Raw genomic sequence first — 14,880 nt, 5'->3', positions numbered from 1 at the left:
TTGCACCCTCACTACCCCTCTGGTAGCTCAGCCAGTGTTTCAGAAACATAACCAGAGTAGAAACCAGCATACCAGAAGATTCTTCACTGTCATCCCATTCAAGAAGTTTATAACCACCTTGCAGTGATGCACTGTTCATAACTATGCTGCTTTGTAGCTGTTTTCTCCAAGCAATATTGGGCAATGAGCACAGGTCAGTGTGGCTCATCTCCGGAAAGGGAGTGACCATCGGTCCACCGAGAGCAAGCTCTACGCCTAATGACACATTTACTGCTGACCTTGCCAGCAGTTTGAGCCCCCACTCACAAGTTCAACAAAGTCAAGCTGGACTTGCTGCCGAGAGGAACGTTTCACCTGCTTCGGCAATGACATCCGATTGCTGGACTAACCACATGCACTTGATAGATAGGTGCCTGCTGCTCAGTTGCTCACTCCCACCCTCTCCACTTATGACTGGAGATTTTGTGGCATCCCAACCTGCAGGTTTTAATTAAAAGGCAGAAAGCCTCAAAGCCCTCTCTGGTGTGCTTCGTGCCGGGCCCCTGGCTTGTCAGTAGTGGGTCTGTAACACAAAATTCATTCACAAGCTGCAGAGGAAGGTAAAAGATCTCCTATTACAGCTGCCCTGCAGTCAGCAGCAGGGTTGAAAACTGAAAAAGAGGACCCAGAAGTAGGACCTAAGGCTGCACAACCTGGAATAACATGTGTGTATTTATTTGAAAGAACCTATAGACCAAAGGAAAGTGTAAGTTCAGATCACCCCAGGTATTCAAATCTCAAAGGAATTAACATCAGTGCATGTGCAGAAACTCTCTGAACACCACCAGAGCATGCGATAACCCCCTCAGGAGCTTCCAGAACATGGTAATTACCTCAAAATTGGGAAAAACTGTCTTCAGCATGAAGGTTACTGACATTGTGCCACCTTATTTTCTGCAGAGTGTTTTTAAGAGCCCTTAGTAAGACTAAAAAGCTGGATCACACACTCTCACATCAGCATGTTCATGCTCACCAAGGCAAGGAGGAGTTGCTAAAAGCCTTCATGGTGAAAACCTCTCTGCCAAAAGGACATTCCCCCAGAGGCTGGGGTTCCCACACGGGGGGCCCCTACAGCTTCCCTTCCACCTTTCAGTCAGTCCATCTTTCCCTTAACTCCCCAGTACTGTATTTAGCTGACTACAAGTTCTAGGAGATGGCTATGAAGACCAGATTTCCACAGATATAAGCAGGAGTCCCCAAACCAAACTTAGGTAATGACCAGATACCTCTAGAGTTTGGCATTCAGCAATTTGAAATACATTTCTCCAACATCCTCATGTACTGTGTGCCAGTGTCCAGGTTTTGGCAGCGGGGGGCTGCAGGGGCAGCCTCTGTGAGGAGAGGGTGGGGCTGCCCGTGCTGGACTCGACCAGTTCTAGCCGGCTCCTCCACAGCCCCACCACAGGGCACAGCTGAGCCCCTCAGCGAGGGTGGTGGCACCTCCGTGGAAACATATTTAGGAGCAGGTAAAACCCCATGCAGATGGTGAGGTGTGAGGAACAGCCCTGCCAGCAGCTGGGTGAGAGAGGGAGGAGGAGCTCCAGGCATGGGAGCAAGGATTCCCCTACAGCCCCTGGAGACCCCACACTGGCGCAGGTGTAGCCTGAGGGACTGCAGCCTGTGGAGGTTAGTTTCTCACCAACTAACTCTATTTTAATTGGCAATAGATTAAATTAATTTTCCCCAAGTCAAGTGTGTTCTGCCTGTGAAGGTAACTGGCAAGTGATCTCCCTGTCTTTATCTCAGCCCACAAGCTTTTCCACCTTATTATTGAGAAGGTGGCTGGGTGAGTGGCTGGCAGCCAGACAGGTCAACCCACCACACAATGTTCAGTAATTCCAGGGGAAATAGTTAATATATTTCTGGGAGAAAAACATGGAGGTGTCATTATTCCCACCCAGAAATAAAATTAATTCTAATCAGTTACTCCTGGAAAACCCAGTTCTGTCAGTGGTGTTACAGCAAATGTGACCTCCCTGCATCTGTATGCTTCTTGATAAAAGTAAAATACCAAACTGAAAGAAAACAAAAAGAGCTCCTAAGTAGAGAATTCAACTAAAAATGGTGAGAAGATAAGGGTGCAAGGAAAGCCCTTGCTCTGATATTAAGAGACCTAAAATTAATTCAGTGTTCATTTTATTCCAATTTCTAATACTGTGTTTTTTCAGCAGTACCTCTAGTTGTTTCAGATATAATCTCAGCCCTCGTTTTATGACAGAAGACTGCCCCAGTAAGCAATTTTACTTGCAGAGTGACTTGAACAACGGACATCATTTGCAATAACAAGTAAAATTTAACTGCTAGAGACAAACCAGCAGAAAACACCTGCTAAAGGAATAACACAATTGTGGAAAACATATTTTGGTTCAGAAGACAGGCTGTCTAGATAAGAGTTCTTGGATGGGCAAGAATTCCATAGGCCCGACCCACGCCACTCCTTGGGTCACTGGGCATGAGAGGAGGCGATGAGGCCCCTGATCTTATGGGGCAGAAGAAATGGAATAGGAAGGGCCGGGGGTTGCAGAACAGTCTTAAAGGGAAGGGCTCATTCTCTGTGCCCTTGCTTAGGTGGAAGGTGATGGCAACTGCTACAGAGAAGAGCTGCTCTTGCTGCAGTAAAACTGCTCCCCGCCTTGCTACTCCTTCCATCCCTCCTCCATGCAAGTGGGAAGGGCTGCACAAGCCAAAACAGCTGATCATCATCTCATCCCCAGGCAGACCTGGCAGGCAGCTGCAGGCTGACGAAGTAGGCAGTGGCCTGTTCTTCCAAGGCCTGCAGCTGGCTCTGCTGTTTGCCTCTTGGAAAGCAAGTGCAGATGCCTGAGTGTTAGCAATTAAAATGATGCAATACATGACACATATCTGTCAGAAATAACCTAGCAATTGGATGCTTGCATACTATGCTGCAGATAAGCCAGTGCTGATAATAGTTGAACTTTTATGTCTCTCACTGAGGTATTTGCCACAATGCTTATTTTGTTCTCTGCTCTTAAATCTGTATGTTGAGTTAGTCTTATCACTGATAGAGGGAATCCTGTGTGGACAGAGGGGATTTGCCAAATCCAATAATAATGCAACTTGTGTTTGAAGATGCATTTTTCTGGGTTTTTCTTTTTCACTAATCTTGGAAGTTATGCAATAATATTAAAAACTGAGGCATCCCAAACAGGATGGTAAGGTAAACTAGAGGAACAGGCACAACCTGGATAATCTCCTTCACAAGCTGTTTAAGAACTTGTCTCCACCACAAAGAATATTAGCACAACATTTAAACAGCATTCAGGGTTCTGACAGAAGGCAAGAAGTTCGGTGTAGTGTTCACCACAAGTTGGTTGTGATAAACTGCAGTGTGAGACACTGACAGAGACAAGAGGTCAAGCAGGTACAGCACCTGGCTGAACAGGAGAGCCAGGTGCTCTTGCAGGTAGAGCCGTGCTGTGTGACACGGGGTAGGTAGCTCTTCCTTGCAATACCAGGTGTGTCTGCACAGCACAAGGTGGAGCCAAGCAGAAAAACATGACTCAATCTCTGCACAACTTGTTCACAGCTATCTTAGATCCTAAAAACAACAGTCATGTTAACATGATGCTCCTGCCTGGGCATGGCTAATCAGCCTCCCCAAATATTGTGCAACGTAGCTGTTCCACTGCCTGTTCCACAAGAACCAGTCATACAAACAGATGTTCTCATTCCCTTATTCTGCCTTGTTGGTTTAGGTCTGAAGCACCTTCAGAGAAGGTCCACTGGACTGTTTAAGCATGCCAGGTCCCAGCCTCAGGACTGTCAGCTGGATAACCCAAACTAAAAGGCAGCCGGGACCCCAACAGCACTTGGAGAAGAAGAGGCTGAATGAGGGTTTCTCAGTCTGAGTATGGTTAAAGTTACATGACCCAGAAGTTACGAAAAAGTTGAAAATTATGCAATTGTAAAAAAAAAAAGCATGAAAAACCTCAGATCTGCACATGAATGAACAATTATGCATCAGAGAAGCAGGTGGCTGAAGAGGTTTCTATGTGCTATATAACAAGTGCTTGATTTCTGCTAGAGTAACCCACATAAAAATAGATATAAGCTCCCTCAGGTCATATTTACTAGTGTTCCCACTTCAAATAAAACACCCACAACAGGTATTTTTGGAAACAAGTTATCTGTATATGGTGTCTTACTAGTACTCCACGCTTAGAAATTTTGGCAATGCCTCCCAAACACAGTTACAGGTCTTACCCAGAAAACTTCTCCTCACGCACGTAAGGCTTACTCATGCTCAGTAGTCACATGGATTTGAATGACATATTTATGTGAATTTACATTTGTAAGAAAGGACCTTAAATGTGGTGATGGAGCAGTCAGTATTTTCACACCTAATTAAATTAATTTAGAAAGGTGTATTTATGGCTAGGATTAGACTATTATTAATACAGCAGATTGGCAATGGAAGCATATCTTTTATTTATCAAGTAGCTTTTGGATAGGATCTAGTCACCATAGAACTTCTATGCTTTGATATTTTGCATTCTGTCAGGGTGGTTTTTGCTTTTTCTTTGCCTAGGTCAACCAACTACATACCATGCCTCTAGCAAAAAGTAGCCATTGAACTGATCACTCCTTAAATTTCCATTCCTAGTCACACTTAATAACTGTCTATCCCCAAATCCCTGCGAGGGACAAGTAGTGATACAGAGCTCACATCAATTTCTATGACACTGACTTGGGTACTGCTGGCATTAGAAATGCTCTACTTTCAGATGGTATGCCTACAAGCCCAGAGTGCAGTTTAGGGAATATGAGATTAATTAAGGACAATGTAGGGAACTGGGACTCTGCTTCTTATTCAGGCACATTTTGCCTTTTTTTTTTTTGTCTTTTTAATTTGACTTCAAACTCAAGTATAGGATATTTTTAAAGATACAGAAAACAAGAAACCAACAAAGGGGCATTATTGCTAGATGCAGTCAACACATGCTTCAGGTGTTTCCTCAAATTCTACAAAACAGATTTTGATTAATCTAGTCACACACACGCACAATTTAGATTCAGCTCTTTCCAAAAGGAAGTAAATCTAACACTATGCAGCTTGCAGGCAGATTTTAATGCATCTTATCAAGCCTGCTTATTAGGAGAAGTGAGTGATCCTTCCATAGTCCCGAGCAGCGGACAATGCACTTGGTTTTGAAATTAATTTTCTCCCTAATAGTTTATAAGAAATCATATTTTAATTATTTAAAGGTCTCTATCAATTAAAGTAGCAACTACTGACTATCTTCTTCTAAGATCGTAACAGTGACCGTGCTGTGAAAAGGAACAGTGAGTCAAGTGTGTCCAGGGAGCACTGGACTGTCTTCAAACAAGTTCGTTGGCAGCTTAAAGGCTCCTGAACATTATGATGTTAATACAGCTGTATTCGCTTGTTCACATTAATAAGCACGTGTGTGGGAAGGTTTAACTCTCTGCATGGCAAAGTAGTTCTGCCTCTTTGTCTTCCAATGGGACATTGTTTTAGGCTCAGTCCTGAAAGGAGATCAAAGTTGGTGAAAGCCTCAGAGTAGGCGTTCAGTGCCTGCTGGTGGGCTGTGCTTCCAGCTGCTGTTGCAAAGAAAAGGCATCTTGCAAAGAATTGACACTGTATTTCATCGATGTCATTCATAATCCTTTTTAACAGATTAAAATTATGGGCTGTCTGGTTTTCAAACACAGCATCATCCAATTTGCATGGTCCAGGTCCTCTTCCGCAATGAATGATGGGCTCAGTAAGTGATATTTACCAGTCCGTCATGCCACTGCACTGCAACTAATAGGCACTGAACCTTCAGAACGGCAGTGTGGAATTAATTCTCAGAAGCAATCAACATTCATTTGACTCTTTTCCTATTTTACCTCTGCATCTCTGACTCCAATGATTTCACATCAGGATAAATAGACAAACCCTTGAGCACCCTCAGCAAACATCAAAATGTGAGCTGCTAGAAATCTATAGGGAGACTGCCAAAGGCACCAAATGGCATCCAGGAATTTAACTTTCACTGATGGTCCATGATCTAGAAGTCAGCAAGCATGGGATAACTTCACTGGCATTTTCACTTTTTAAAATCTCCCCTTGTGGCCACTTACATGTGTCTACAATTTTGTATTGTAAAACCAAATGCCATTCTAAAGTGTACACCCATATAAAGGCACGCACTCGCGCATGTTACAGACTCACAACATAGATCACATGACTGTTTTCGCCCTGCAGGAGTCTCAAGGGCCTTCAACTACTGAAATTAACCCTTGTCCAGTGCACTCAAGCCTGTAGTTTTACAGCACTCCACAGCATCTCAGAAAACATGACTATTTAGGTTCCTTAAAATACTGAGGTTTTAGAAAGACCACTTCTGAATCCACATCATAACCATTCCTCATGACAACGTGACTGTATCAGGAACACATGCAATACATAACAAAGAAACCATCACAACTCTTCTGATGTCAACATCTGCCTGAAGGATCTGTGGATCCTATATTGCACTGAAAGTGACATTTATATAGATAAATTTATGTCTTTAAGTTTTGCTTGTTTGTACACACACACACACATAATATATGCACTGTACTCCCACATGAAGACTTCCCTGTAGAACCAAAATATTATGAATATAAATGCCATTTCAATGTCAGTGGAGCCAGTTGCTTCCCTGTGATATGTAATACACTGAAACTAGCCCAAGGTATTGCCTGCAGCTGCCCTGAGCAGCAGGTTTATTGCCCCAAGTACTTGCAGTACAGCCCCGATGTAGCCTAAGGTCTGGGAGTCACAATGTGGTTGCCATCCTGCCCACAGGTAATTCCCCAAGCAAGTGGCAGGGGAGACAGGCAGTGCACTCCCCTGTGCAATACAGATACTGACATTTCCCACAGAAAGGAACTTTTGAAGCAATCTCAGAAATAATCAGTGCTTCATTTACATAATTTCAGAACACAGTTGAGCCTGAAAGCGCTGGCTCCTTGCTCCAAGACTCCTGGCTCAGCAGTGACTTCAAGTGCTCCTGGGTTCCCCTTGCCCCATCAACTCCAGTGAACCAACAAGGAGGAGCTCAAAGCCCTGGGAGCCATAAGAAAGCAAGAAACCACAGAGCTTGGGAATCATGGCTCCTATGCTTGCAGTTGTGTGGCATGCTGCCCGGAAGCCCTCGAAGCACCCGTGGCATATGCCAGGTCTTTGGGGATCTCCAGAGGCATCCAGCATGTCAAGGCTATCCTAGAGCCACAGACCTCACAGCTCACCAGGAGCCATTAAATCAGGCATGAAGCCTGTCAGAACTCATCCCATGTCTTTGTAGAAAGTCACTAAAACTAATGCATTTGCAAAATATTTTGGTATCAATGGCTCTGCCTTTTCTGATGGAAAACTGTTTTGTCAGAAAGTTCCCAGCTAGCTCCTGCCTGTAGATCCCTTAGGCAGGTTAAAAATCAGTAGAGCTGCTACACTAATGTCCAAAGTTCTTGTATAAAATTATTTAGAGAATTAATACAAACTTGTGCAAAAAAATCAGACTTCTATTGAAACATTCAGAAGACACAACTGCCTTGTAAGTGAGGTACTAGACTGGACCTGCATTTCATTCTTCAATCACATTTGTGCATTATCGGCAGTCCTGCTGCACTCTAACATTTTCCTTTTCTTTCTCCATGCTACAAGTTCTTTGAGGCAGGGTCCTTTTCCTGCTTTGGTCCTGACAAGCAGCTTGTGCAATCATGTAAGCAACAAGTTCATATCAGAAGCAACCCCGGCATTTTCTGTTTCAGAGGAGTGACCTCAGCAATATGTTTTCAGAGTGACTTTATCCTTCAGTACCAAGAAGTTGCAAGAAAATAACACTGCCTATAAATTTAAGAGTATTTTTCATAGAAAAAATACTTTCACACAGAAAATTCTCTCATGTAAGGTTCATGGGCTCTTTTAAGGTACACTTAGAACAGGACTCAAGAGAGGGTGTTTATTTATAAAATGAAGTATAAAATTAATTCCACCAATAGTTCACTCTAAAGTAAGGTGTTGCTTATTAAACATGAAATGGAAGGTTTCCTGTTGTCACCATCACACTGTCATTGACTATGTTTTGTATTATCTTTATAAATGACACAGGCATTCAAGCAACATCAGGTAGGAAAACGCCCCCCTAAAATGTTTAAGTATGAGTGGGGAAGCACGTTACCCTTTTGTTCCAATGAAAGCCTTATAAAAGTCAAAGCAATTGTTTCTAAGCCATTTTTTCCATACAAGAAACATCTAATGCTTTGAGTACATCACAGGGTATTATTGCAAAGCTTACCTAGCAAGCCCAAGCTACATAAACGAGCTGTAAAGCTTTTAATTTGTCTAAAGAGATAATTAAGATGGATCAAGCATACTCAGGTGTTACAACTCAAAGGAGTTTGGCAATTATTCCTTTGAGAAAATAGGAACTGCACTAACTAGTATCACTTTTGTCTCAGGCGATCCAACATGCAGTACCTACTGCAGCAATAATTAATTTGGCCTACGTTTTTAGAATTCTTAGAATTTTTGACTAGAATAATTACATGTTTAGAATTTTATTATTATTATATTTTTAGAATTTTAGAATAATTTGTCCTTCTTTACCTAAATTCCACACAGCAAATTCTATGAACTCAAATCTGTGTACATAATTACTGATCTTTTTTTGTAAGCAACTTATTCATGCATATTAACTGAAATTTGACTTCTGTTTCCAACTTCCCGCTGAATTAAATTGGAATAGCATTGTTTGTTATGCTAAAGTATTCATAGTTCAAAAGTGAGATTAGTTAGTATTTTATAGCCTTAGCCACCTCCTTCAGAAAATTACTTCATGGGCAGGAAGATCGAGCTAATAAAAGCATATAGAGTTTGAAACGTACTGCAGAGTCTGAGCTAAAATGCACTGAAACGAGTTGAAGAAAATTCATTTGACTCCCAGGGTTTCAGGTTTGGACTCAGTAAATGTAAAAGATACTGTATCAGTAAAGATACTAATACCATATGATACCATAGCTTCCTATTCTTTTTAAATTTCAGGTTAGTAGCTGGATACAGTTTCTAGAGGTTTATGTTGATAAAAATCTTTTTCAATCCATTGGGACACAAAAGAGAACAGGGAATCTAATCGGCTCTGGCAGAACAGGATCCCAGCAGTTTCAGACACTCCATCGCCTGAATTTAGCTGAAGTCTCCAGCAAGACCTGAACAACCACATTCTTGCTGCCACCTGACAGAAAATTCTAGCTTGGCATCCACCTACCAGTGTTGTTCCTAGCTTTACAGTTCCCAATAGGGTCTATATTTATTTATGGTAAAGAACTGCCAACATACTAACCAGAACCTTTAAATTACATGCACGGTGTGCTTTACCACAGGCAGCAAAAGCTGCTCCAGATTTCATCCTAAATGACTGACAATCAGCACCTGCAGAAAGCTACCATCTTTACATTTTTTTCTCTTCCAACCTGATAATGAATTTTGTTACTACTTTACATTTCAACCCCAAATTTAAATATATTTGAAAGATAAGCAGTACCCATATATTACACTGCCCATATATTTAAGCACAAACTAGCTCCTGTCCTTATAGCCTTAATATCAAAAGATTCATTACTCTAACCATGGTTAAACAGCTGACAAGCTGCCATCACTGTGTATTGTACAGCCTGACACAGTTTTCCCAAGTCCTTCCATTCCCCCACCTGTACCTTGTGGCTGCCTCTTGTCACATCCTCACTTGAGCTTGTACACCACCTGACACTGGGGGTTATGGTCAAGAACCAGGGCTCTTTTTTACTGCTAGACTACAAAAAAAATTAAATGCATGATGTCAGGTTGATGCACAAGCTTCTTTATCTGGAAAAGGATTTATAGTTTGTTGCTATTTTCATTTTATACTGGTGGTTAAAATTTTTGTCAACGGCAAAATCTTCTTAGGAAGCAACAGCAACAGCTCAATGAAATGCTGAGTTGATTAGTCATTAGAAACCACAGAATCCCATTTGGTATGAAAAGAATACTTTTATGGATAGAAATATGGGGATCCTTCAAATCTTAGCCATAAAAAGAAACTTGGCCATATCTTGAGCAGTATCAAAACAGTTTTTTAAGGTACATAAGGATCATAGTCATAGTGTAAGTAAACACTCTACTGACTCAAAATCATACTTTTCAAATACTTAAATTGACAAAGTATTCCAAAGAGTAAGATAAAACATGCAGCTACAACACTATTGGAAAAATAAATAAAACTCCAATGATTGTAGGTAAAGCCAGTAAAAAATGCTGCTCGCTGTGATACCGCATAATGAAAGGACAAGATTATACTGTGTTAGAAGAATTAGGCTTCTTAATGATTCTAAAATCTACACAGCAGCATAGGTCATACACAGCTTTCCACTGAATTTAGTGACTGGAAAATTTGATCCCCCATTTAATTTGATTTAAAGCGCTGGAACCAAAGCATTTGTGTGTGCAACTATTTCAAATCTTTTCTTTTGGTCAGTTTGCAGCACTTGTTTCAACAGTACCTACTTCACAATTGCAATTCAGCCACCGACTTGTAAAAAGATGATATTTAATTAAAAATGCCAATATTAAAAGAGTACAAGAACAGTCCATTGAAAGTTACATTATTTGGGTCATTGGTGCCATTACAGATACTTTCCTGTTGTGTTAGAGGTTGCATGGAGCAACTTCATGCCTATACATGGAAAACACAAATCAGCCACTTCTACTGATCAATGAAAGAGGAGCAGATGTTTTCAAAGCGGCAGAAAATACAAAGGCACACATATAAATTGAGTTATCCTAGCCTACTGAGATCTATTCCGGCACTGTATGGGTTTGTTTTCTGAGAATTTGACAGCTGTTATAGTGGCCAATACACATTCACTGCTGCGGTGTCCTGGATCTGTTTTCCCGAGTGAGAATTTGACAGCTGTACAATTATTTCTAGTGCAGAACAAGGAAATGCACTGATTATTGCCTTCATCTTGCCTTATGAAATTCCATCTCAATGTGATGCAACATAGCTGCTATACTTCCACATCAGCTACTTGCTGGAACTGAAATTTGGCACTGAAAACACAAAAGAAGATAGGCCTTGGGTTAACACATGCACACGCAAAAAAATCTTGTTAATTATCTGAAAGACCTTTTTTTTTCCATCCAGGCAGAATGAGCTCAGGATGAGCTGCTTTTCTGGAAATGAGGCTCATGTGACCTCAGTCTAGTGGATTTCTCAGTGGTCTTAACGTTCCAGTTAATTTTCTGATTCCCAGCTCTTTACTGGTAATGCCCCTCGGAGACTGTTTGACCAAGAAATGCCTCTTTCCTATTCCCCATGAATTGCTTTGCACCAATTCTTGGAACAACAACCAAAGTATCTCTTAATCTCACACTCCTCCACCTCTTCTCTTTCTATCCACTCTGCTCTGTTTTCTTAATTCTTAATAGAAAAAAAAAAAAAAGAAAAGAACAAAAGGAGATTTATGTATTGTTTTGTTATTAGTTTTCTGTCCTCTGCAGTGACTACTCCCTCCCTCCCTGGCACCTGCTTGGAGCCTTCCTCTCCCTCCAACTCAAGAGGAGCTGCATGTTGCAACTGGTGAAACTCTAGTGTGGTTAATGGCTGTGCCAAGGGCTCTGGAGAGAAGAATAGAAGCTGAGACTGGCAGGAAGAGGGAAGCTGGATGATTTTCAAGAAGCTGACTACCATTTTATTCATAACAGAGAAGAATTGATTACAGAGTAATCACCAGCCATGTGGCTTTTCCCAGGTCCAAAACTCCACACAAAAAATAGAACTGGGTATTTACATAGTGTTTCTAACCCACAGGTCTCATAACAAATACCATCACCCCTTCACTTAGGAGGAAAATCAAGGCGAGAAAGGTTAGATGATTTTCCCACACAGTGAGGGAAGGGCAGAGCCCTGGCTAAAATCTCTGGTTCACAGTGTCACAGTGACCCCACAAGGTCCCTACAGGGCTCCTATGCTCATGACAGCTCAGAACAGAAACTCTGTAGCATAATCATGGTAGCACAAAGCTCCAGCACAAGCTGTCTTAGCCATCACCCCACTCCTTGGTGGAACTAGCAGTCCTTCCTGACGGGCAGCCTGCAGCACAGCACTGAAATGCATGAGCCAGCTCAGACACCGGCAGCACAAATCAACAGTGAGGAAGGCGAAGCTAGCCAGGCTCCTCGCTGCACAGACTCCAGCACCCCACTGGGCTGCACTTCTTTGGTTTGAGAGCTGCAGGGAGCACACACCTAAGCACTGCACTGCTGGGGCCACACTGCTGCCCACATGTCAGCTAACCAGTTTCGGGCCCATCCTGGTATATAGCACTGGCTATAATATGGAGGTTTCCTAGATTTCCTGTCGGGAAAAGATAAGAAACTGCAACAAACAAACAGATTTCCCAACTCACCAGGGTGACTCTTTTCTAAAGGATTATTCAGGATATGTCATCAATTTACTGCCTGCCCCTATCTGTCTTAAATTGTGCATGATTACTTTGTTTGGTTTTGCTGACATTTGTGTTTTGTTTAAGGGTCTCTTTGTGCAATCTTTTGTGTCTGCTTTAAATAAACACTCCCGTGTGCTTGTAGCAGCATGCTTGGGTTCAGCAAGATGTCTATCACTTAATAACCAAATGAAAAGTTTAATCACCCAAAGCTAGCTTTCAACCTGCAGTTAACAAAACAGAAAAGCTAAGGGAGTTCCATATGCATTTTTCTCTCTATTTCTTCTGTTATCACATTTGCTAGTCCAAGCAAGTTTGGTGTTGTGCATTTGGTCCCATAAATATCAGTTTAGCATGTGGAAACAGGCAGCATTTATTCTTACTTTGCAGTCAGGATCAGTCCAATAAAGAAAAACAATTACTCATTGCAGTCCTTCAAAAAAATAGTTGTTTTTTGTTACTAATCACTGAGAATGTATGAAACAGAAAGAACATACACTAATGGCTTGCTGAGCCCATCAACTGCAGAAAATTGGGCAAGCATATCGGAGCAAAACATGACATGGAAACCAAACAAGGAAAATACAAGTCATGCCAAGGTGTCATTTTTACAAAGTGACTTTTTTAAAAAACCAGAGAGACAAGTTAATGTCCCAATATGGGACAATAAAGCTATGTTAAAAACACTTGCCATTAACAGCCATCTGCTCTCTGCAATTTGGGGGTAATTTTTATGCACAGCTGACAGTTTTGCACCATCTTTCCTCCTTCGTGAAGGATTGTCTCTGCCTCTAGTGTACAAAGCCTCTGAGAAGCAGGATCTGTCCATTACGTTGTGTCTCTCAATAAGCTTGGGCTGCTAATAAACATGCAGTATTCTGCACTGGATTTCCAAACAGAAATCAAACATAAGATTTGGAGATATATATATGCTAATAATATTCCAGTTCTCTCTAATAATATTCTGCTCATGTCAGCATTGCCTGTAAAAATCAAGAGGCAAAGTGTGCTCACTGCCCTTGACATATTGTGATGGTAAGAAAAATCAAGACTTGCTTTCTCACTGTTCTCTGAGTACGACAATAGATCTCTGCTTAAGCCTATCTTTCTTGATCAGAATGTCTCTGGTGTTCTTACGCCTTTTCCTCTTGTTTGAACTTGCCTCTTCAGAATATTTAGTAAATAAAATTCATGTTCACAACTAAAGTAAAGCTACCTTCTTTTGTTTTATTTTTCTTAGAAGTCTTAAAAAACAGACGCAGAGCAAACAGCAGGGTCACACTTCCCTCATTTGCAATCCTTGCAAAGTACACTTATGCAAGAAAAGTGCAAATAAAACTAAAATTCTATTAACATTCAAATCATACTCTGACTACCATTTCCATTCCTCAGATCTGATATATTTTTAATATACGTTAGAAATAAGACCAGAAAAAAAGAAAGTGGAGCAGCTAAAAGCGATTTGCCTCTTGCCTTATACTGAGTCCTTTGATACATAAGAAATGGTGGTCAGATTCTTCCACCAAATCCAGATCGTTGTCTTACCAACCCACCACCCCGTAAACACCAGGCACATTTTATATAGTATCTAACACTGGACTACACAAACCAGTCAAAACTTCTTTGCTACAGTCATGAGCTGTTGATGGAGCTACATTCAACTTGATCCTATTCCATGTTTCAAACATCCCAAAGTTAAGGGGTTGGTTTTCACGCACTTGAACAAAAAAAGAGGACCATTTTCAGAAGTATTATTCAGGGTCAAGTTACAAACATCTTCAGCTACCAAAGACAAGCCTTGATATTGGTTCATTTGGACCCACTTAAAATAAAGCTAATCCAGTGCCTTTTCCTCTCAAAGAAAACACATCTGCTTAAACAAGTCCCTTGAGTAGGAATTTAGACTTGTATGTACACACTCTAGGTCTATTTAACTGAATTTTCTTCAGCTTGTAGTGATCTACAAAATGGGATCCACATCATCATGCTGGTTTTGTTTCATCCTCTTGACTTCCTTACACGTGGGTCTGATCCAAACCCAGAAGTATAACAATGGAAAGATGTGCAATTTTGCCTTGAACTGGCTCTAGATCAGTATCAGGATCTAGTATTTTTCTTTTGTGTAATTTCTGAACCTTGGTGCAGATGACCTAAGAGGAGGTTTCAGGAGAGAATTCTCCATGCAAACTGGGAACCTGGTGTTCAACAACTGAAGCAGACTCAGTGTTACTGCCTGTCATATCACTGAGAAGATATATTAGCTTAACTACAACACACACCTCAGAGCTGAACCTTTCTTCAGGTAGGCTTTTTGTTTCACTGTAAAAACAGCCATTCCTGTGGTACAAT

Source organism: Phaethon aethereus (assembly GCF_964289735.1).
Source record: "Phaethon aethereus genome assembly, chromosome: 12".
NCBI lineage: Eukaryota > Metazoa > Chordata > Aves > Phaethontiformes > Phaethontidae > Phaethon > Phaethon aethereus.
This window is presented reverse-complemented; position numbering follows the sequence as displayed.